We start from the raw sequence: 25,144 nt of genomic DNA on the forward strand, positions 1-25,144 counted from the left end.
TGTTGGAAACATTCAAAATCCTCTCTTCTAGCTATTTGAAAATATATAATAAATTATTGTTAACTAGGGTTATCCTACAATGCTATATAGATCATTAGAACTTATTCTATCTAGCTATAATTTTCTATCTGTAACCATCCTTACCTCCCCATCCCCCATCCTAGAATCCCACTCTTTACTTCTATGAGTACAACTTTTTCAGCCCCCACAAATGAGAACGCGCAGTATTTGTCTTTCTGTGCCTGACTTATTTCACTTAACATGAGGTCCCCCAGGCTCATCCATGTTGCTGTGAATGACAGGATTTCATTCTTTTTTATGGCTGAATAGTATAGAATCACATTTTCATGTCAATATCTCATCTCAGATATTCCTAGACCACATCTGTAGTGTAAATTCAAACCTCAAACCCAAGTAAGGCATTGGATTCTTGGTTCAGAATTCGTGATTGACAGTTGAGAGGCATTTTTTTTGTGCTGATTAAAATAGAGAAATTTATTTTTTGTCTCCCTGTGCTGATGGCTTTCTTGGCCTGTTCTTGGGTCATCGTGGAAACCACAAAATGTAGGTCTCAGCATTCACAAATACTTGCCTTTCAATTCATGTTCCCAAGACAACTAACGTAGTTTCAGTGTCTTCCTCCCCTTGGGTGAGGAATCCGTGTCCAATGTAGCCAGCTATAGACAGAGACAAGGTCTCATAGTACTTAGGGAACTTCCTGTTGGTCTATGGAGAGAGAACTTTTTGGCAAAAGGGCCTAGAGGAAGAGAAGAAATGATCATTAGAGGAAATAATTAGTATCTCTGCAACGAATAACTTTTCTTCAACACTTCTCTTGTATGGAGCTATGCCATCAATGATTGTGTAGCCCCAGCTGTGGGCACAAAATTATTATTATTACTATTATTATTATTATTATTTTGAGATGGAGTCTCACTCTGTAGCCCTGGCTGGAGTGCAGTGGCATGATCTTGGCTCACTGTACCCTCTGCCTCTGGGTCCTGCTTCAAGCAATTCTCCTACTTCAGCCTTCCAAGTAGCTGGCATTACAGGCACGTGCCACCATGCCCAGCTAAGTTTTGTATTTTTAGTAGAGACGGGGTTTCACCATGTTGGCCAGGCTGGCCTGAAACTCATGACCTCGTAATCTGCCCACCTTGGCCTCCCAAAGTGCTGGGATTACAAGCGTGAGCCACCGCACCTGGTTAGCACAAAATTATTAAAGGTAAGAGTCAGCTGTTGTAACCAGGGAAGGTGTTGATAGTGTTTCACAGGAAACATCAAGGTGAGCATGTTTCTGCATAGCGGTAAAATTTATTTTCAACTCTGATCAAATTTGGAGGTTACTCTTTCACACAATACCTAGCCCAGTGACTGACATACTGGATATTGAATAAATATTTGTTGGAACAAATATCAATCCCCTCCTCTAATCTTTAGCAAGGGGAGAATGAAACACACAGAAGCCGCAGGGAGAAAATGTTCAGAGAAACAGAAAGCTACAAGGCCATGCCGAAAGAAAGGTAAATCCCTGAGAAATAAGTAACTAGAAGCAGGCAGTAAGCAAAGAATTCTGGAGGAAAGTAATCTTTTTTAGAAATCATCATAAAGGCTTGGAACTTGGAATGGATTTTGAATTAGCCCACATACCAAGATGGAGAACGTTCCTCAGTTCATAAATAAGAGCCCGTCACAGGTGGTGACATTCCCCACAGACCATATGGCAGGAAGTAATCTGTGAACTTGGGTGTTAAATTAAGAGAAAGTGCACACCACAAGAAAGAAGACAATTCTCTTAGGCATAACTGCATAAGGGACTTAGGGGGCAGAACCGAAATTTTTTAAAGGGATCCACTGTGTTTTTTACAAATAATAATGCCCATGTTAATTATGTATTAACATATATGTAATTCAAATCCTCCTGTAGATTCTTTCTTCATATGTTCTTTTTGTTTTTAAGACCCAATTTGAAGGATCTCTCCAAATGCTATTATAAATAGATATCTGGATTAACTGAGAGCTGCCGTCAAAACCTGGGAGCTGAGAAAACAGTTCCATTACAAAATGCTGCCTTATCTAAGTTTTCCTTTTATTCTCAGTGTATAATTCATTCGATTCAGCCTACAAATGAGTCGCCAAAGATCTTAGGGGTAGCCATGTGGTAGAAAGATGGGGGCTGGCAGACTCAATTTGAAACTGTCTTTGTATATCAAGTGTACTATGTTTCTTCTCAATTGTGTATTTATTAAGTTTGGCTTGGGGATAGGAGAGGATAGACCCCACTCTCCAAGTTAACTCTTGGGTCCACAAAATTTGAAAACTAAAGGAGGACTCCACATGTAAAAACTCTGGAGAGTAACGCCCACAGCATGAAAATGATGATTGTAGTGCCAACCTAAGATCCAGGGAAACTTTGATAGGTAAAGTCTCAGGCTATTTTAGCTCTTTAAAACACTCAAGCCACCTGTCCCCCAAGATTGGGGCAGTGGTGAGAATACTGGCCCCTTGTCCATTCTGTTGGACAGAACTCACAACAGGAGGCTTCCTTGAGGAGTTCAAGAGAACTCAACTATGTCAAACACACTGAAACGTCTAATACCAATAATAGCCTCCACATTGAACCTTGGTTGCATTCCCAACAGTGGCTCCTGCAGTTGTTCTCAGCTGAAATCGTATTACTGTGGAAAAAATGTGTGAGATCTCCCTTCCCACAATCAGCTAAAAAGGGCAGTTTACCACCCGTTGAAAATGCCATCTCACCAGCCTACAGGTGGTGTTATTCAACCACAAGAATGTGCAGAATGTGTCAAATGTGTGTGTCAAATGTGTGTCAAATTAGGTGGCCTCCCTCCTGAAACCATTAAATCTTTGCATCTCTTTGTAAGAAAGGCTGATAGACGCTGATGGTGGGAACTCCAATGCAAGAGAAGCCACGCGTCTTGCTACGGAAACAAGAAGGGCTCTGCAGCGACACAAAGCCAGTGACTGAACCTAGCCCCTGTCAGTGCATGTTGCAGCTTCCTTTCCCCAGCTAATTCTTTCTGGAAATGATACCAGGTGGCATGTTTTCTCTCTTCCAGCATTCCTGAAAATATGTAAGATATGAGATAAGCACTTGATCTTCAAACTTATATTAAGAAGCTTAGGTGAAAACATTCTGTTGTGCACATATGAAGCATGCAGAACTCTGGGGCAGCCTCAGGCTGGAAGACACCATTCTGCTCCCCTCCTCCCTTGAGCTCCCTGTGTGGGCACTACTGACAACCAGGAGGCACACCTGCCCTTGGGGCCCCGCCCCATGGTCTTAGCACAGGATGTTGGGAGAACCCAATTTCCTGAGCCTCTGTCCTCAGTTTCCTCTCAGGGAGACTGTGGGAGGTTAATACAGTAACACAGCGCTGCCCAACCTTTTTGGCACCAGGGACAATTTTTTATGTAAGACAAATTTTTCCACGGACAAGGGGTGGAGAGTAGGGGGATGGTTTCAGGATGGTTCAAGCACATTAGATTTATTGTGCTAGGTTTCTATTATTGTTGCATTGTAATGTATAAGGAAATAATTATACAACTCATGATAGTGTAGAATCAGTGGGAGCCCTGAACTTGTTTTCTTGAAACTAGGTGGTCCCATCTGGGGTGATGTGAGACAGTGACAGACCATCAGGCATTAGATTAGCATAAGGAACACAACCCAGATCCCTCCCATGTGCAGTTCACAATAAGGCTCGCACTCCCATGAGAATCTAATGGCTCTGCTGTTCTGATAGGGGGTGGAGCTCAGACCTTGGTGTGAGTGATGAGGAGTGGCTGTAAATACAGATGAAGCTTCCATCGCTCTCCTACCACTCACCTCCTGCTGTGCAGTCCAATTCCTAATAGGCCACAAACTGGTACCAGTCCATGGCCCAGGGGTTGGGGACCCCTGCAATAGCACATACAAAGCAGCACTACAGACACATTCTAGAGCCTTCCTTGCTTCCATGACTCTGTGGTATTGAGGTGATGCCTGCTTGTGGTTTTCTTCTAACCCTGCACAGTGGACACTGGTGTTTCTGTTTGTCCCGCTCCAGTTCCCTCAATCCTCTTCTGGAAAACTCTCTTCCCTGGCTCCTAGTTTGGGTGCCCTCCTCTGGTCAGCAGATGAGAACATGACCCATGCTAGACCAGCTAGAATTGCCCTTCTGAGAATGTGGATCTTGCAGAGGAGCTGTACTAGGGCAGAAGACTTTTAGAGCTCACTAAACCTGGAATCCAGGCCCTGAAGAGCCTGCCATTTGTCCCTGTTTTGCCACATCCCTACAGCTTCCTTGATTCTCACCCCTTCCTCAGGTTCTAGGAGCTAATCCTCATCCTTACAGTAAGTTCTCTGTTGGCCAGGCATGGTGGCTCATGCCTGAAATCCCAGCACTTTGGGAGGCCTAGAAGGGAGGATCACTCGAGCCCAGGAATTTGGGGCTGCTATGAGCTATGATGGTGCCACTGCACTCCAGCCTGGGCAATACAGCAAGACCCTGTCTGTAAAAAACAAACAAAAAAGTCTTTGTCTGCTCCTTGCAGCCAACCTGGATATCTGTGCCTTACAATAATGTGTCTTGTCCCCACTTCCCTGTACAGGTGAGAAAGTACTCCCAGGTCAGGGAAACTAATGTGGAGGTAGGATGAGAAGCGGGATCCCAGACTGGCCACCTATGCCCCCCAGTGCCCTCCCCGAACTCTCTTTTTGGCCTCTCGCCCACAGCCAGTGGCCCTTCTCCTCCCTGCCAGTCCTCCACATTGCTCTCTCATGTTCCACGTCATCCAAGCTTGCAAACCATCATCTATTTCAACTCTTGTCTCTTTTTTTTCCCCTCAGGTATCAGGCTGTTTTCATAAATCTTTCATTTTAAAATAAACCTTGGTGTCTCACTCACCACAACATTTCTAAAATGCATTCCTCTGCCAATGTGCTCATTCCAGAGCAGGGCCCTTCCCGCTTGAATGTTGGCAGCATCCTGCCCTGTTGGCTTCCTCTCCTGTCACCCTCCTGTCTCCCAGAGAGAAAATGAGGTTTGGATTTGGGTGGGTTGAAAGCCCATCCGTGCATGCCATGCATAACATTCCCTTCCTCGGCACGGATGCATTCCTAGACAAAAAGGCCTTTGAACATGTTGCTCTCAGGGCCTGTTTGGCACCATTTGGCGAGCTGAGCAGCACTGGCTATGCTCCCCTGCTGGAGAGTAAGCAGTGGGAACTGAGGAGGGGCGAGCTTGGTCCCTGCCCTGCTCTGGGGGCTGCTTGTACAGATGGATCCTGGGGGCTGCCGCAACCCACAGAGCCCTGGGGTGGAGGGCGTGCTCATGGACCATGCTGTACAGTAGCTAGCCCACCTCAACACGTACCTTCTAGTGGAGCCTCATCAACAATGGCCCTGTTTGGCAGCCAGGGAATCATATCCACCCCTCAGGAAGTGGTTATATGTTATAATTCAGTGTACCTCTTGCAGCTGGGAAACACATTCTCTGGGCTGTCCTCAGGGGCCCATAAGGAATTCACACCTGTGATTAGCTTAACTGGCCACTCGATTTCCCCAAAGCCCTGTACACATCCAACTGAGGGAGCAGCTCCCTGACCATGACAACTTGGTTTTTCAGAGAGAAATCAGGGTGCTACATAGTCAGGTAATTTGGCATATCACAGTAAACACTGTGACTCTAGTCTGGCTAGATGACTGCCATTGTCTACAGTGACAAGTGGATCTGCTGGTCCACGTATATGCAACTTAACACGTTAGATTGGTAGTGAACATTCTTTCACATTTTTTGGGTATAAAACATTGGATTTACAAGTCACTAAAAATTTCCTATGCTACTTAAAATGAGATTAATAATTTACTTTTGTTTACTATTCAGTAGCATATTATCCCATAGAATGTCCACATATGTGGAACATGCGTTGGTGTTCTGGTTGGGAGGAGCTATTTTTACAAATGCAGGCTGAAAAACCTATCTTCAAATGAATGCTCCTAAACATAAAATTCATCTTAAACCTAAGCCCCTCACCAGTATTCAAGAAAGAAGAGAAAGTGGGCGACAGTCAACCACTAATTTCATGGCTATGTTGCATAAGGCGAGATCTCTAAGTGACTTCTTAAACTCAAAGTTCTGGCCTCAGAACTCGACTTGGCTCTTCTTCTTTGTCTCCAGTGTATTCTTGTGCCCCTGAACGCTGAATCACAGACAGAGTTTTCCAGTATTTTCATTCTCTTTCTGCTTTGAAGTCCATTAATCTTCATGTTGATTTTCCCTCCACCCTCTTGAAAAAATGTCTGTGTCCCCCAGATGGAAAGCCAGGAGCTGGCACCTTGGGAAGAGATCACATGGAATGGGAATGGTAGGAGAGGCAAACTCTTGGCCAGTGTGGTGAGCCGCCGCCACAAACCATGGCCTGCAGTGCGGGAAGGGAAATGAGTCAGGTCCTCTGCATTCTGCGGTCACAATCCCACAGCCTCTGTCACCTCTCCCCTCCCTGTGGATGCGTGCCTGACCAAGCATGGAACCTCCTAGTGAGAGGCACCTCCAGACAGATGTTCTTTTGTCCTTAACACACCATACACATTGCTACTTTTGCACATCAAATGTTCATATTCTTAATCTAAATCCAGTTAAAGTCAACACATTCTTTTTCTAGTAAAGATAAATTGAACAGTACACACCTATAGACTATGTAAAAAAATCTTGTAAAGTGCTTCAGAATAGATGAAATTTCTATACACATTTTTATAACTAAACAACAAATATGTACATAACTAAATATGAATCTTTACATGTATCTATTCATTTAAATATGCCATTCATATAAAATAACAGAGGTATAATGAACTAGAAAATAAAAAGACTGGTGATGACCACTACTACTGCTGCTACTGGTATGATGTATATAGAGAGTAACTCAAATCACCAGTCTGCTGTTGTCTAAATGTTTGTGCCCTCACCTCAAAATGTGTGTGTTGACACCAAATCACCAAGGTGATGGTATTAAAGGCTGGGTCTTTGGGAGATGATTAGGTCATGAGGGTTCTCTCCTCATGAATGGGATTAGTGCCCTTAAAAAATAGGCCCCAGACAGTTGCCTTGCCCTCTTGCCTTTCTGCCATATGAACACAAATAAAAGGTGCTATCAATGAGAAATAGCCCCTAACCAGACACCAAATGTGACAGAGCCTTGATCTTGGACTTTCCAGTCTTCAGAACTATGGGAAAGAAAGTTCTGTTTATAAACTACCCAAATTAAGGTACTTTGCTGTAACAGCCCAAACTAAGACTTAGTCCAGTTGTCAAGGAGCTATGGCCAGCTAGTTGAACACATACACATCCCTCAGTCACTGAAACCTCAGAATCTTATCTGAGTCTTTCTCATCTTTACTTCGTGCACCAATTTGGTTCCCAAGTCTTTCTCCTTCTAGCTCCAAAAATGCCACATTTACCTCCCTATCTTTCCCTTTCTAACCCTGACAGCCTCAACTATACTTCAGGCCCTTCTTCTTCTTTCCTAGACTACAGCAATAGCCTCCTTTCAGGCATAGGATGATGGCTTTAATAGTCCACCAACGTAGGCAGGCCTGGCAAATACAGAGCACTGCTACTGCCCCTATTCCCTCAACCTTACCAGACCATCCTAATCAATCCCAGATCTTTTCCCCTGAGCCCAAATGTGGCCACACAGCTTTTGTCAGCACAGCCCTCCAAGCATCACCAATTTATCAGAGTTCCTCTAGAGACAAAATCTATTTACCATCTGACCTAAGTCCTTTAAAACATGGTTTCTCAACCAGGAGGGAACATCAGGATCACAGACATCTGAATCATCTAAGACCTAAGACCTAAATCAGAATTTTTGTGGGCAAGAATTATGGGCATTTTAAAACATATTATGCATGATTTGGGTGTGCACTCATCAAGGACTAAGTAAAACACACCCAAATCAGAAAAAAATGTTGCCCCCCTCTAAGTCCTCTCTCTCCTCTCCTTTTACCATTTTTTGCCTTACAGCCCTCACTGGTTCCTATTCCACATCTAAAAATTTTAAATTTTCTTTACATAGTGCCTGCCATCTTCCATAGGGACATGAGATACATTACTCTGAGTCTTTTTAGAAGAGGCCAAGAAGGGCTCTATGTGCAAAGCTTTTTATGAGGGCAAGCCCCTAGAGAAAAAAGGAGCCAACAGAGGCTGGAGAGCTGTCAGACTACAGTAGGGATCTGACTCCATTAAAAGGAGAGAGACAAGGAAGGCAAGGTGGGTGGAAGTATCTTAGGCTGCAGTGCAACACTAGGGGAAGTCCTGGAGCCAAAGTCACCATCAGAGAAGTCCCATGCCTAGCTTCCATGCCATGTCAAGTCACTGACTGAGAGCAGCCCACGGGAAGCACAGGCTTGGGACAAATGAAGCAATTTCAGAATACAGCAGCTGAGGCCTCAGTTAATGAATGATTCTCCCTGCAGTTGGAGATCTGAAAGGTGCGTTCTCAGAGCTGCCACACCAGGTAACTGACAGGAACTGGGGCTGCCAGACTTAACCAAAAAAAAAGGATGACAAGTAAGTTTTTATTTCAGATAAAACAACAAATAATATTTAGTATCAGTGTGTCCAAACATAAGCGTCTTGTATTTTATCTGGCAACCCTCACTGTAGCTCTTTTTGTAGTATACTTTATCTGTGAAAATCCTTTCTCTTTTGAATTAGATCTACTTTGGTCTGCTTTAGGACCTACATTGCTGGGTACCATCTTAACAGATGCTTCTCCAGGTTGGTCTCTCTCCTACGCAGACATCCATCTTCCCCACTACTCCAAATCACTCTTCTGAGAACACTGTGGTCATGCCACCCATCCACCACTGAAGAAGCTTCCAATAGCTCCATGGTTTTTAGATTGAACCTCAGTGTCTGGCATTAGGACATACATTTGCAACACTGATTCTCACTGACTTTCCAGTCCCTGAGCTCCAATCAGACCAAGACTCATGGCCATGAAGACGTAGCTCCTGTTTTTGCTCATGCTGGCCCCCCACTCCCTGGAATGCCCTTCACAGTACAGCCTTCACCCAGATGCCAAATTTAACCGACGTGTCAAGGCTAGTTCAAATGCTGCCTTCTTGAAGGGATAAGCTAAGTATACCATTACTCTGCCCAGTACTCCTTACATCTTGTGGCACAGGAAGCAGCTGAAATAATACAGAGATATAACTTGATATGCTCTGAATGTGGAGCTTTCCACACAGACAGGATTTCAGCAAACGATATTTCCCAATTCCACGTGTGGCATTAATATCAACAGCTCTTGTACAACCAACAGGGTGAGTCTTGCTTTTAGCCCCGGTGCAGATGTTTAATTAATCAGAGCTGCCGTCCTTGTTCGCCCTTGACTGGGTTTCCCTGATGATTACCCACTGGAAAACTCAGCCCTTTAATGCAAACAATGTCCTGATTAATGTTTTGTGCCGCGCACCAGGCTTGGCGAGTGGGCCCTTCATTAGGGAATCAGCCCGGACTGCAATGCTCAGTCCTGAAAACTCAAACCTAACTTCATACACAAATGCCTTTCCACTTCCTTGTATGTTAAACATTTGCTTAATTCCCTTTCCTTCCTTGCAACTTTGATTTTGGGGAGAAAAGTTTGCATCAAGTGAATATAAAATATTATATTATTCTGAGTTCAGCATAGTTTGGAGACTGACTTGAGTGGTGGAGATGCCCTCCGCCCAGCTGCATCACTGCCTCTCTGCAGTCACTAGCATGGGTGTTCCTTTCTTTTGTTGGTGTTCCAGGTATTCATTCAGTCAGTCTCTTTCTCTCTCTTTTACTAGAAAAGGGGGTTGGGGGGAGGATCAGATGATGAAATGAAAACCTTTAAATAAAATATCATTCCCACAAAGGAAAAGAATTTTCCTCTGGGTCATTATCAGTGGAAGCCCTGAGAAAAGATAATAAGCACAAGATTCCTGATTAATTAAACATTTGTGCTCATTGTATGCAATTATTCTGGGGAAAATCAACTCCGGGACATCTGTTTACTCAACCTTGGGCTGAGAAACCACCAAACTACTTCTGCCCTGCATCACCAAGTGCAATGTCAAGGCGTAGAACTGATAGCTCATAAGCCTGAGGCATAGGCCCACTAATTTTCTAGGTTGGACACAGATGACCATGCTGCATGAGCCATAAATTATGAAGGCTGAGTAAACTCACAGAGGGTTAACTGGGGAAATCTAAAGTGGCAATATATTAATACAATACATATTTACCAATATATATAATCGTGTTATGCTACAGAGCAATTAAATATAGATGATAAACATTTTCATGAATGCTTCACTTATTATTGCTTTTTATCCAGTGAAACCACATTTCTAGCTTTTTCTTTTTTACCTAGTTATAGCTCCAGTTTTAATGATTTTCCTAATACCAGTAACCCCTTAATTATCATCCCTGTTTAATATCCTGCCTCTGGCAGTTGGGGCAGAGGAATATCCTTGCTCAGCTCTGTGGGAGCTCAGGACTAGACAGAAGTGAACATTTCTCCCATTATCAATTGATGAGCAAAAGTTGGGTATTGAGAATCAAGGTCCAAGAATAGGTTAAACAGAAAGTGAAACTGAGCCCCTGTAAGTCAAAGGGAGGAGACACAGGGCAACAAAGGAGCAAGGGCCCTTGAGGTGGCTTGAAAACTCCCTGGCTGGATTCCAGATACCTGTGGCAACTTCTCCTGAAATCTCCCATCCCAAACCCAGAAATCCCAAGGAGGGGTAGTCTGGATTCACAGCCAGAGAACCTTTATTAGAGGTGATCAAATGAGCACAAGTTTTTGAGGAATAGCTAAAGACTGGTTGAGTCTCCCCATCCATCTAACACCAAGTGTATCTGTCAAGACCCTGGGTCTGATGTGGCAGGGTTAGGGTGACCCCAGCTCTACCAAGCAGAGGACTCCACAAACTTTAGGTTCCTGTGTGAGGGGTGAAATGGGTTATGACACCCACTCTTCTAACCCAGGTCCTCTCCACCAAAACATGGAGCTTGGCATGGCATATCTGAGTATTGTGATGTTCCCTTACCATACTGTTGAGCCTGGTTTCCTTACGAGTGTGGATGCTAGCTGTAGGGTGACCAACTGATGTGCTTTCTGTTTTTTTTTTCTCCCCCATTTATTTATTTTATTGCATTTTAGGTTTTGAGGTACATGTGAAGGACATGCAAGATTGTTGCATAGGTACACACGTGGCAGTGTGATTTGCTGCCTTCTTCCCCATCACCTACATCTGGCATTTCTCCCCTTGCTATCTCTCCCCAGCTCCCCACCCCCCACCGTCCCTCCCCTATTTCCCCCTGACTGACCCCAGTGTGTAGTGCTCCCCTCCCTGTGTCCATGTGTTCTCATTGTTCAACACCCGCCTATGAGTGAGAACATGTGGTGTTTGAGCTTCTGCTCTTCTGTCAGTTTGCTGAGAATGATGGTTTCCAGGTTCATCCATTTCCCTACAAAGGACACAAACTCATCGTTTTTGATGGTTGCATAATATTCCATGGTGTATATGTGCCACATTTTCCCTATCCAGTCTATCGTCGATGGGCATTTGGGTTGGTTCCAGGTCTTTGCTATTGTAAACAGTGCTGCAATGAACATTCGTGTGCATGTGTCCTTATAGTAGAATGATTTGTAATCCTTTGGATATATACCCAGTAATGGGATTGCTGAGTCAAATGGAATTTCTATTTCTAGGTCCTTGAGGAATCGCCACACTGTCTTCCACAATGGTTGAACTAATTTACACTCCCACCAACAGTGCAAAAGTGTTCCTATTTCTCCACATCCTCTCCAGCATCTGTTGTCTCCAGGTTTTTTAATGATCGCCATTCTAACTGGCGTGAGATGGTATCTCAATGTTGTTTGATTCGCATTTCTCTGATGACCAGTGATGATGAGCATTTTTTTATATGTTTGTTGGCCTCATGTATGTCTTCTTTTGTAAAGTGTCTGTTCATATCCTTTGCCCACTTTTGAATGGGCTTGTTAGTTTTTTTCTTGTAAATCTGTTTTAGTTCTTTGTAAATTCTGGATATCAGCCCTTTGTCAGATGGGTAAACTGCAAAAATTTTTTCCCAATCTGTTGGTTGCCGATTCACTCTAATGATTGTTTCTTTTGCTGTGCAGGAGCGGTGGAGTTTGATTAGGTCCCATTTGTCTATTTTGGCTTTTGTTGCCAATGCTTTTGGTGTTTTGGTCATGAAGTCCTTGCCTACACCTACGTCCTGAATGGTTTTGCCTAGATTTTCTTCTAGGGTTTTTATGGTGTTAGGTCTTATGTTTAAGTCTTTAATCCATCTGGAGTTAATTTTAGTGTAAGGTGTCAGGAAGGGGTCCAGTTTCTGCTTTCTGCACATGGCTAGCCAGCTTTCCCAACACCATTTATTGAACAGGGAATCCTTTCCCCATTGCTTGTTTTTGTCTGGTTTGTCAAAGATCAGATGGTTGTAGATATGTTGTGTTGCCTCCGAGACCTCTGTTCTGTTCCATTGGTCTATATCTCTGTTTTGGTACCAGTACCATGCTGTTTTGATTACTGTAGCCTTGTAGTATAGTTTGAAGTCTGGTAGTGTGATGCCTCCCGCTTTGTTCTTTTTGCTTAGAATTGACTTGGCTATGTGGGCTCTCTTTTGGCTCCATATGAAGTTTAAGGTGGTTTTTTCCAGTTCTGCGAAGAAGGTCATTGGTAGCTTGATGGGGATAGCATTGAATCTGTAAATTACTTTGGGCAGTATGGCCATTTTCACAATATTGATTCTTCCTAACCATGAACATGGAATGTTTCTCCATCTGTTTGTGTCCTCTCTTATTTCATTGAGCAGTGGCTTGTAGTTCTCCTTGAAGAGGTCCTTTACGTTCCTTGTTAGTTGTACTCCTAGGTATTTTATTCTCTTTGAGGCAATTGTGAATGGAAGTTTGTTCTTGATTTGGCTCTCTTTAAGTCTGTTATTGGTGTATAGGAATGCATGTGATTTTTGCACATTGATTTTGTATCCTGAGACTTTGCTGAACTTGCTTATCAGTTTCAGGAGATTTTGGGCTGTGACGATGGGGTCTTCTAGATATACAATCATGTCATCTGCAAATAGAGACAATTTGACTTCCTCCTTTCCTATTTGAATGCCCTTTATTTCTTTTTCTTGCCTGACTGCTCTGGCTAGACCTTCTAATACTATATTGAATAGCAGTGGTGAGAGAGGGCATCCTTGTCTGGTGCCACATTTCAAGGGGAATGCTTCCAGTTTTTGCCCATTCAGTATGATATTGGCTGTTGGTTTGTCATAAATAGCTTTTATTATTTTGAGATACGTTCCATCGATACCTAGCTTATTAAGGGTTTTTAGCATAAAGGGCTGTTGAATTTTGTCAAAGGCCTTCTCTGCATCAATTGAGATAATCATGTGGATTTTGTCTTTAGTTCTGTTTATGTGGTGAATTACGTTTATAGACTTGCGTATGTTGAGCCAGCCTTGCATCCCTGGGATGAAGCCTACTTGATCATGGTGGATAAGCTTTTTGATGTGCTGTTGCAATCGGCTTGTCAGTATTTTATTGAAGATTTTTGCATCTATGTTCATCATGGATATTGGCCTGAAGTTTTCTTTTCTTGTTGAGTCTCTGCCGGGTTTTGGAATCAGGATGATGTTGGTCTCATAAAATGATCTGGGAAGAATTCCCTCTTTTTGTATTGTTTGGGATAGTTTCAGAAGGAATGGTACCAGCTCCTCTTTGTATGTCTGGTAGAATTCACCTGTGAACCCATCTGGACCTGGGCTTTTTTTGGATGGTAAGCTCTTAATTGCTGCCTCAACTTCAGACTTTGTTATTGGTCTGTTCAGGGTTTCGGCTTCTTCCTGGTTTAGGCTTGGGAGGAGGCATTTGTCCAGGAATTTATCCATTTCTTCCAGGTTTATTAGTTTGTGTGCATATAGTTGTTTGTAATAATCTCTGATGATGGTTTGAATTTCTGTGGAATCTATGATGATATCCCCTTTATCGTTTTTTACTGCATCAATTTGGTTATTCTCTCTTTTCATTTTATTAATCTGGCTATTGGTCTGTCTATTTTGTTGATCTTTTCAAAAAACCAGCTCCTGGATTTATTGATTTTTTGAAGGGTTTTTTGTGTCTCTATCTCCTTCAGTTCTGCTCTGATCTTAGCTATTTCTTGTCTTCTGCTAGACTTTGAGTTTTTTTGATCTTGCTCCTCTAGCTCTTTCAGTTTTGACAATAGGGTGTCAATTTTTGATCTCTCCTTGCTTCTCATGTGGGCACTTATTGCTATATATTTTCCTCTAGAGACTGCTTTAAATGTGTCCCAGAGATTCTGGTATGTTGTGTCTTCATTCTTGTTGGTTTCGAAGAACATATTTATTTCTGTCTTCATTTCATTGTTTACCCAGTCAACATTCAAGAGCAAGTTGTTCAGTTTCCATGAAGCTGTGCGGTTCTGGGTTAGTTTCTGAATTCCGAGTTCTAACTTGATTGCACTGTGGTCTGAGAGACTGTTTGTTACGATTTCCATTCTTTTGCATTTGCTGAGAAGCGATTTACTCCCAATTATGTGGTCAATTTTAGAGTAGGTGTGATGTGGTACTGAGAAGAATGTATATTCTGTGGATTTGGGGTGGAGAGTTCTGTAAATGTCTATTAGGTTTGCTTGGTCCAGGTCTGAGTTCAAGTCCTGGATATCGTTGTTAATTTTCTGTCTGGTTGATCTGTCTAATATTGACAATGGGGTGTTAAAGTCTCCCACTATTATGTGGGAGTCTACGTCTCTTTGTAAGTCATTAAGAACTTGCCTTATGTATCTGGGTGCTCCTGTATTGGGTGCGTATATATTTAGGGTCATTAGCTCTTCTTGTTGCATTGATCCTTTTATCATTATGTAATGTCCCTCTTTGTCTCTTATGATCTTTGTTGCTTTAAAGTCTAATTTATCAGAGATGAGAATTGCAACTCCTGCTTTTTTTTTTTTGCTCTCCATTTGCTTGGTAAATCTTCCTCCATCCCTTTATTTTGAGCCTTTGTGTATCCTTGCATGTGAGATGGGTTTCCTGGATACAGCACACCGATGGGTTTTGGCTTTTTATCCGATTTGCCAGTCTGTGTCTTTTGATTGGGGCATTTAGTCCATTTACATTTAGGGTTAATATTGTTATGTGTGAATTTGTTACTGCCATTTTGGTGCTAGCTGGGTGTTTTGCCCTTCAGTTGAGCTGGTACTTGTTGTTCCTTTATATGTGTAGAGCCGCTTTCAGGCTCTTGTAGAGCTGGCCTGGTGGTGACGAAATCTCTGAGTACTTGCATGTTCCCAAAGGATTTTATTTTTCCTTCACTTATGAAGCTTAGTTTGGCTGGATAGGAGATTCTGGGTTGAAAGTTCTTTTCTTTAAGGATGTTGAATATTGGCCCCCACTCTCTTCGGCTTGTAGGGTTTCTGCTGAGAGATCTGCTGTGAGTCTGATGGGCTTCCCTTTGTGGGTAACCCGATCTCTCTCTCTGGCTGCCCTTAGTATTTTCTCCTTCATTTCAACCCTGGTGAATCTGACGATTATGTGCCTTGGGGTTGCTCTTCTTGACGAATATCTTTGTGGTGTTCTCTGTATTTCCTGGACTTGAATGTTTGCCTGCCTTGCTAGGTTGGGGAAGTTTTCCTGGATAATATCCTGAAGAGTATTTTCCAGCTTGGATTCATTCTCTTCGTCGCATTCAGGTACGCCTATCAAGCATAGATTAGGTCTTTTCACATAGTCCCACATTTCTTGGAGATTTTGTTCATTCCTTTGTACCCTTTTTTGTCCAGTCCTGCCTTCCCGTTTTATTTCATTGAGTTGATCTTCGACCTCTGATATCCTTTCTTCTGCTTGTTCCATTCGGCTGTTGATACTTGTGCATGCTTTGGGAAGTTCTCGTGTTGCGTTTTTCAGCTCCATCAATTCACTTATATTCCTTTCTATTTTGTCCATTCTAGTTAGCATTTCATCAAATCTTTTTTCAAGGTTCTTAGTTTCTTTGCATTTGGTTAGAACATGTTCTTTAAGTTCACAGAAGTTTCTTAATACCCACCTTCTGAAGTCTGATTCTGTCATTTCATCACACTCGTTCTCCCTCCAACCTTGTTCCCTTGCTGGTGAGGAGTTGTGATCCCTTGTAGGAGGAGAGGTGTTCTGGTTTCGGGTGTTTTCATCCTTTTTGCGCTGGTTCCTTCCCATCCTTAAGGATTTATCCACCTGTCAACTTTGTAGTTGCTGGCTTTCAGATTGGGTCTCAAATCTTTCAGATTGACGTTCTGTTTGTTGATGATGAGGTTATTTCTGTTTCTTGGTTTTCCTTCTGACAGTCTGGCCCCTCTGCTGTAGGTCTGCTGAGGTTCACTCCAGGTCCTGCTTGCCTGGGGTTCACCTGCAGCAGTTGCTGAACAGTAAGGGTTGTTACCAGTTTTCTTCTTCTGCTGTCTGTGTCCCAGAAGGATACCTGCCTAGTGTCAATCTGATCTCTCCTTTATGAGGTGTCTCTTTGGGTATATAGGGGTCAGGGAGCTGCTTGAGGAGATGGTCTCTTCTTTATAGGAGCTCAAATGGTGAGCTGTGAGCTCTGTTGTTGTTCATTCATTGCTGCTGGGCAGGTACATTTAGGTCTGCTGCAGCAGAACTCATGAACTGCTTGTTGTTCCCAAGTGCTCTGTCCCAGGGATTTAAGGCTTTATTTATGAGTTTCCATTATGCTGCTGCCTTCTTTTGTTTTTTCCTTCAGACCTGCCCTGCCTAGCAAGGAGGCAGCCTAGTCACTGTCTGCCTGTAGAGGCTTCTGAGCTGCTGTGGGCTCCGCCCCACTGCCGAGTGAACTTCCCTGCAGTCCTGTTTATATGGGTGTAGTTAGAACTGCTTTGGCGATGGTGGCCAGCCTCTGTTGAGGTGGAGTCTCTCTGCTGTGGCGGGTTGCCTTGGCAACGGCAGGCTGCCTCAGCAATGGCGGGTTGCCTTGGCAACGGCGGGATGCCTCAGCAATGGTGGGTTGCCTTGGCAATGGTGGGCTGCCTTAGCATTGGCCGACTACCTCCCTCATGGCAGGCTGCCTCGGTAATGGCGGACGCACCTCCCCCACAGAGCTGGACCATCCCGGGTTCAGCTGCACTTGCTGTGAAACTCTCAATCCAGAGTTTCTGATTGCTGTTCTTTTGTGGGGGTGGGACCAGCCGAGCCTGATCGTCTGGCTCCCTGCCTCAGAGCCTTTTTTAAGTTGGTGTTCCAGTCGCCTGTTGAAGAGGCGCCGGGGTCTGTTTGTTTTCCCCTGCGGCCACTCACTGTGCTGGCTTAAACAGCGGCACTGAGGTTTGTGGCACTTTTTTTTTTTTTGGCCCTGGAATCTACTGTCCTGGTTCTCTGCTCATTCCCCTTTTTAAACAGACGAATGGGCGACTTCCCGTGGCTCCAGTCACCAGCCAAAAGGGCACCCGGACCGGTGTATTTTGTACGGAGAACCACTGCTCCGGGGTGCCAACAAAGCAGCCGCGGGGCAAAGCAGTGGCCCCGGCCGGCACAGCTGCGCTGGCCGAAACAGCTGCACTGGTGACCTGTGGAGCTCCTCCACCTGGGAATTTCCTAGTCTGTGGGCAATAAAAATGCGGCATCCACTCACCCTCTGCGCTTTCACTGGGAGCTGCAATCGTGAGCTGTTCTTAAACAGCCATCTTGGATCCTGTCTCTGCTTCCTGTTTTATGAATTTTCCCACTTCTGGACATTTCAGATAAAAGGAATTATATAGTAAGTGGGCCTTTGTGACTACCTTTTTTCACTTAGCATAGTGTTTTCAAGGTTCATCTATGTTATAGTTCATCTATGTTTCAGTGCTTCATTATTTTTAATGGCTGATAATCTATGTTTCAGTGCTTCATTATTTTTAATGGCTGAATCATATTCCATTGTATGGATAAAACACATTTTGTTTATTCATTCAGTTGATGGACACTTGAGTTGCTTCTTCCTTTTGGCCACTGTGAATAGTTCCACTATGAATACACCTGTTCAAGTTTTTTTTGTGTTGTTTTTGAGATGAAGTCTCACTGTCACCCAGGTTAGGCTGCAGTGCAGTGATGCAGTCTCAGCTTACTGCAAGCTTTGACTCCTAGGATCCCTCCTGAGTTCAAGCAATTCTCCTGCCTCAGCCTCCTGAGTAGCTGGGATTACAGGCACATACCACCACATCAGGCTAATTTTTGTATTTTTAGTAGAGACAGGGTTTCACCATGTTGGCCAGGCTGATCTCAAAATCCTGACCCCAGGAGATCCACCCGCCTCAGCCTCCCAAAGTGTTGAGATTACAAGTGTGAGCCACCGTGCCCAGCCCCTGCTCAAGTTTTTGTTGTTGTTGTTTTTTGTTTTGTTTTGTTTTGTGACAGAGTCTTGCTGTGTCGCTCACACTGGAGTGCAATGGTGCAATCTCGGCTCACCGCAACATCTGCCTCCCAGGTTCAAGCAATTTTCCTGCCTCAGGAATCCCAAGTAGCTGTGACTATAGGCGCCTGCCACCCAGCCTGGCTAATTTTTTTGTATTTTTAGTAGAGATGCGGTTGCACTATGTTGGCTGTTCTTGAGCTCCTGATCTTGTGATCCTCCCTCCTCGGCCTCCCAAAGTGCTAGGATTACAGGCATGAGCCACCATGCCCAGTCCCCCTATTCAAGTTTTTAAGTGGCCATATATTTTCAGTTATTTGGGGTATATATCCTTAGGAGTGAAATTGCTGGGTCATATGGTTATTCTATGTTTAACTTACTGAGGAACTGTCAAACTGTTTTCCAAAGTGGCTGTAGCTGTTTACATTCCCACCAGCAAAATGTATGAAAGGACAGTCTTTGTTTTAAAATGGAAAGTCCCATGTCTGAGAACTGCCTCAGTCCCAGGCATCTGAGATGACTGGTTATCCCAATAGCAGGTTCTCAGCATACTCAGAGCAGTGTAGAAGAGTAAAAATCAGAGTTAGGAAGCAGTTCGCGTATGAATGCCATCAGAATAACAGCCTCCAACACCGTGCAGTCCCAAACAGATGGTATCCATCCCCCTGAAGGATGGGGTATTCCATTTTCCACATGGTTTTCTTTCCCACAGCTTGATCCCAGACCTTTGTATGACACTGATATGTTGTGGATTCTTCTAGAGGAGTGCTATACTTGTCACCTGGGACTCTTGTTAAAGCACAGTTTCTCATTTAGCAGGTCTTAGATGTGGCCCAAGATTCTACATTTCTTGCAAGCTCCTATGTGATGCTGATGATGCTGGTCAGTGGACTTCACTTTGAATAGCAAGGATGTAGATGTTCTTCTAGATCCCAGCTGCTGAGTCTGACTCTTAATGTGCTAGTAAGAGTAAGGAGGTGATGGGGCTGGAAGCTATACTGTCAAGGATCTGTTCTAGGTAAACAAGGACAATTGTACATCAAAGTGAAATGGATGAATTAGTCATACTAAGTATAACAGCAAATGTGTGACTCTACTACTTGGTTGACACTATCCATCTGGCCATACTCTATAGGAAAAGGAGGCTGGACAAGTAAGCATTATTATGAAAGACTTTGAAAAGCATCTACTAAAACAAGGATGCCCCCAAAAGGATGAAATGAAAAAGCAATGCCCTCCTACCCCGCCTCAAATAAATAAACAAAAAGAAAACAAGAGGTTCCTTGGGAGTGCATGGAGGTAGCTTTTATTTTAAAAGAATATAGCATATATAGATGGAAGGGACAGGAATTCAAATTATCTTAAGCTTGTCTGTAGAGTATCATATTCTAAAGGGCAAGACATCCCCAACAGGCTGGGCTTCCCAGAATACGATCTCTGAGTGGCCCCAAATTTCAGGTGCCACATATGTAGGTATCCCCTCTGCACACATGTTCTTCCATATTGTTTCTGTTTGTTGTATCCATGATGCATGGCCACAACTTGTTTTGGTCACATGACTTTCCTATTCCTGAAGTGACGCCACCTCTTGATATGTGCTCTGGTTTCCAGAAAAAGGGGGACTCGTTGGGGTGCTGGGTGCATGCAGCAGAAGGTACAATCAATCCTGTCCAAGAAACTAGCCCACAGTTCCTGTTCTGATACTGCACTGCTAGGTCTGCCTCAACCGCTTGTGCTTCTGGTGGTCTCAGCATGGTCCTTGGCTCATGGCCTCTTCCTCCATTTTCAAAGTGCATTACTCTGACCTCTGCTTCCCTCATCACATTTTTTTCTCTCATGAACCTTCTTATCTCCCTCTTATAAACACCCTGTGATTACATTAGAGCCACACACATATTCTAGGATAATCTCCCCATGTCAAGATTCTTAATTTAGACAGAAAGTCCCTGTCTAAAATAGGCATATTTGAACACCAGAAAACCTCAGGTGTTCAATGACCAGCTGAATTCCTTACTGATCTTGAGATGATCAATTACTGAAACATTCAGATAAAAAAGCAAAAGAAATGTTGAATGAAAAATTAGTAATGCCCAATGAACCCACCAAATTCATGAACATCTTTGTTTATTCCAGAAGTCTCCCAGCTGGAAAGGGCTGACTCCTTCAGGGACTTCATGCAAACATCTTGGCTGGACTGAACATGGTCCATCTCCAACCTAACTTATTCCTCTGGACAGGGTAAGAGTTGGTGCTGCCCCAAGTCATAGGGATAAATCAAGGGAGCGATACTTAAGTCAGTATGCAATGTTCCTTATTTCTTAAGATGTTAATCATTTTGCTATACTAACATGGCTCATAGCCAAATTCAAATAAATTTGAGAAAAATACAGAAAAATAAATAAATTTGAGAAAAATTCATTATTTCTTAAGATGTTAATCATTTTGCTATACTAAACATGGTTCATAATCAAATTCAAATAAATTTCAGAAAAATAGCAAAATCAATCTATTTGAGTCAAAGAGATTACTTTTTATTTGAGGACCTGTCAGAACTTTAATAACTTTAATGTCTTAATAAGCAGTTCAAATTGCTGAGAAGGGAAAACAGAATACAATGAACCCCCAAATGCTTTGACCTGAGAAGCCCTTAGTAGCCCAGCATCTATGTCTTTCAGAACTTGGGTTCTGTGGCATATTGCTCAGGAAACACTGAATCAGGACATGAGCTATTTAAATGATGATGTTCTGTCCAGGGTTTGATCAGGGCACTGGTAATTCAACATATGAAAGATTGCTTACCATTCTCCTGGATGTGGTCAGCCTCCTGGATGTGGTTGAAATGCCAGTACTCCAAGGTTTTGCTCAATAAAGGTCAATGCGGCAGGAGCAGACAAGTGACTCAGCTGGTAGGATGCAGGTGGACACTGTGATCTCTTGGGAGCCCATCTTCCCTCTTTTTTGGAGAACACACTGGCCTGGACAGGGAGATAAAGGGCCTGAAGAAGCTTTATCACAAAGTTCATGCTTTTCTATTTAGAAAAGGTCTAAATTCCAGGTTTGGTAATGGGGTGTGCCTACTTGGAGGGAATATAAAGCAATTATTTTTTGAGGGATCTGAAAACACGTCCTGTTAGATTGCTATTTTTCCAGGAACCCAGATGCAGGCAGCAGTCCCTCTCTGGGGGATCCAGAGCTGAAGGTGCAGAACAGGCATGGTACAGGGGTGAGCAGGTGCCCCCAGTCCCTCCGTTCTCCATAGGCCTACTGGCCACAGGTGGTACATCCCATAGGATGGGTGGGAGGGCCTTTTTGGCCCTCATAGTAGCCACAGTCACCTAATCTGTGCTTCCTTCTCTGCAGACATTTGCATGATAATTCCATCCTGTTTTGTGAAGGAAAGAAGACAGTGCCTATAAAAACATACAAGAGGTCTTCAAACCTCTTCAACCTCCCTTGAGACTTTCCTGGAACTGAACCAGTATATTCACCAGATGAGTACTATTTTTCTTGATTCAATGTCAGGTAGGATATGGGGTTCTATGCATTTTCTACAATACTGCTCACTGCTGGAGTAGCCATCACCTGCCAATCATGACCACTCTGTCCTACACTCATATGCCTACTTGTCCCTTGTTCTGTGCACTGTCCAAATCATCTCTGTCCCTGAGTCCTAGATATGGTGGTAGTGGAAGCATCTGAGTTTCCTCCAAAGGGCTGCTTAGGCTGCAGTAACAAACAATCCCTGCATTTCAGTGGTTTAAAAAGGCAAAAACTACATTTCTAGCTCATTCCACATGCTTAGTTCTCATCAGCAGGGGACTCTGCATGGGTCTCACTCAGAAGTTCAGACTAACAGATCCTACACCATCTAGAGCATAGCTAGTCACATAGTAGAGAGATGAGGGGACGTCATGAATCTTGAATTGACTTTAAGACTTTTGCTCACAAGAGTATTTTTCATAACAGCTATCATTTACTGAATACCCACTCTGCATCAAACACTTTTCAAACATTAGTTCATTTAATCCTCAACCATGACACATTTATGAAATATTTATTTCCTCCATTTTTAAAGTAAGAGACCTGAATTGTAGAGAGATTAGGCAATTTATTACAAATCTAGTAAGTGGCAGAAACTGGCTTTGATTCTTCAGCCAGCTCCCAAATCCCTGCCTTTAGCTACTTTGCCTTCCTCACTTGAAAACATTCTCCGATTCCTGAGCTTATTTATGTAAAACATCTTAGAAAAATATGACAGTGAAATCATAGTTATAAATTTGAAGAACTGTCTTATTGAAAGGGGAAAATTTAAATGAAAAATCAAAATTGTATGTGCAAAAAGCATATAACAATTAGTGCAATACTTGCATTTGTCTTTGTTCATCAGTGAAAGTGAGTGAAACTGCTAGCGTATCTTCCCACTTACACTTGTGAAAAGAAATTCACATGTTCAGTAATTATTTTTAGTAGTCTCCCCTTTGCAGAGATTTTGCTTTCTGAGGTTTCAATTACTGGTGGTCATCCACAGTCCAAAAATATTACATGGAAATTTTCAGAAATAAACAATTCATAAGTTTTAAGATTCTTACCATTTGGAATAGCATGCTGAAATGTCACACGGTCCCACACCATCCCATCTGGGACATGAATCCTGCCCTCAACCAGTGTCCATGGTATGTATGCTCCTTGACTGTGAGTCACTCAATAGCCATCTTGGTTGCTATGTCACAGTGCTTGAGTTCAAGTCATCTTTATTTTACTTAATCATAGCTCCAAAGTGCAAGAGTAGTGGTGCTGGCAATTTGAATATGTAAAAGAGAAGTCACAAAATGTTTTCTTTAAGTGAAAAAGTAGATGTTTTCCACTTAATAAGGAAAGAAAAAAATCGTATGCTATACTTGTTAAGATCTGCAGTAAGAACGCATCTTCTACAACTTCTTCATGAAATTGTAAAGAAGGAAAAAGAAATTCATGCATAGCATATACAGTTTGAATATCCCTTACTGGAAATGCCTGGAACCAGAAGTGTTTCAAATTTTTGATTTTTTTGGATTTTGGAATATTTGCATATATATAATGAGATATCTTGGGGATAGGACCCAAGTCTAAACATGAAATTCACTTGTGTTTCATATATACCTTATACACATAGCCTGAAAGTAATTAGTATAATATTTTTAATAATTTTGCTCATGAAACAAAATTTGTGTTAAGTATTATACATGGAATTTTTCACTTATGGCGTCATGTGGATGCTCAGACAGTTTTGGATTATGGAGCTTTTGGATTTTAAATTTGCAGATTAAGGATGCTCAGCCAGGAGAGGGTTCAGTACTACTCAAAGTTTTAAGCACCCACTAGGGATCTTGGAACATATCCATTGCAAATAAAGGGAAACTATTGTATTTTCTGTTTTTTTCCCCAAACATCTCTTGACAAGCCTCTGAATCTCGATTCGCATTTCAAAAGAATTTTCAGTGCCAGAGCCCATTGATAGCTTCCCTGCTGCCCAGAAGTCACTAATCAGTGACATCAACTTTCCATTTGATAGCCTTGAATTCATGCTCAGAACCGAGAGAATGAGTTCACACACTAGTAATGATTAATGACTTGATTCATTCAGTTACCATTTGTCAAAATATTTATATATCCAGAATATTTTGATGTTTTATGGGGATAATAAAAGTAAATATTTAAAATGCAGACAGTCTTAGAAAATCTAGAAAACATGGTAACTGAAGACTGTAGCCTTTCCAAAAAAGATGAAATTGCTCTAACCATGTCTTTCTGTTTCTCTCTGTCTCTCTCTCTCAATCTCTTTCACCCCCACCACCCCTTACCTAAACCCAGGTTCCCCTCACAGCTCAACTCTTTCCCTTGCCTACAGGAAAATAAGAAACAATGGTTGTCATAAACACCCAAAGTGTGGTAGCCTTCTGACTCCCTAACAACAGAATTTAAAATCCCTTCTATAGGGAATTAGTCTCTACTTGGGATGGCCCCTCATCTGTCCACTCACAGAGGTCATATTTGCCTTTGGTTCTTAAATAGGAGTAGCTGGAGAGAAGAGGTCAGGGTTCAGAAATCTTCCCCTAGGGATGCAGGGCGATATAGTGCAATACCGCTGACAATTTCATAAAAGCCATGGGTTAAGAGTCAACTCTCAATCAAAGGCTTTGAAGAGGGACTTTGAAAGGAACTGTTAATTTTTTGCCTTTGCAAAAGATTTGTTCCTGTTTTCTTAAATTAATCCACTACTTCTTTAGGTTTAGTCTTCCAAACAACCCTCAAAGTAAAAGCCTTATCATCCACAGGCAACATTGTTCAATCTTGATTGTTAAGTCAAATGGCAAAAAGGCATGAATAGAAAGGGATTTCCTTGGAGAAGAATGTTGGTGGGCCTGAGTTGGTGGGCTTCTGAGTTCACACCATCTCTGAAAAAAGGCCCTCCTAGGTTTTCTAAGGGCCCAGTTCCCTATAGCCTTCTGTAGTTCCCTCGGGTATCACCATCTTTCTTAAAGTTAGTCTAAGGAAAAAAAAAAAAGTAGACTCAGTTATCTAATGAATTAAGGGAATTGACAGGGCCACTGCCTTGAAGCACAACTCCACTGGGTGCCATTCACATAATAATCTATGTAATCAGTGAACCCTGGAATTATAGAACACAGCAGCCCTTGTAGGTGAGTGAGGG

General features: G+C 42.8%; 1 long non-coding RNA gene across 2 annotated transcripts; it reads right to left on the reverse strand.

Annotated features, from left to right (window-relative positions):
* LOC116566136 lies at positions 1 to 23,273 on the reverse strand. 2 transcript variants are annotated; one of them, XR_004275751.1, is made up of 3 exons: positions 23,043 to 23,273; positions 21,253 to 21,428; positions 1 to 757 (listed from the first exon to the last, which is right to left on the reverse strand). It is a non-coding gene; the product is annotated as an uncharacterized LOC116566136 (long non-coding RNA). The 2 variants fall into 2 exon arrangements; XR_004275750.1 differs by having other exon boundaries at positions 21,253 to 21,449.
* Between the last annotated feature and the right edge of the window lie 1,871 nt (positions 23,274 to 25,144).

Source organism: Sapajus apella, unplaced genomic scaffold (assembly GCF_009761245.1).
Source record: "Sapajus apella isolate SASKATOON/1434 unplaced genomic scaffold, GSC_monkey_1.0 scaffold42, whole genome shotgun sequence".
Classification (NCBI taxonomy): domain Eukaryota; kingdom Metazoa; phylum Chordata; class Mammalia; order Primates; family Cebidae; genus Sapajus; species Sapajus apella.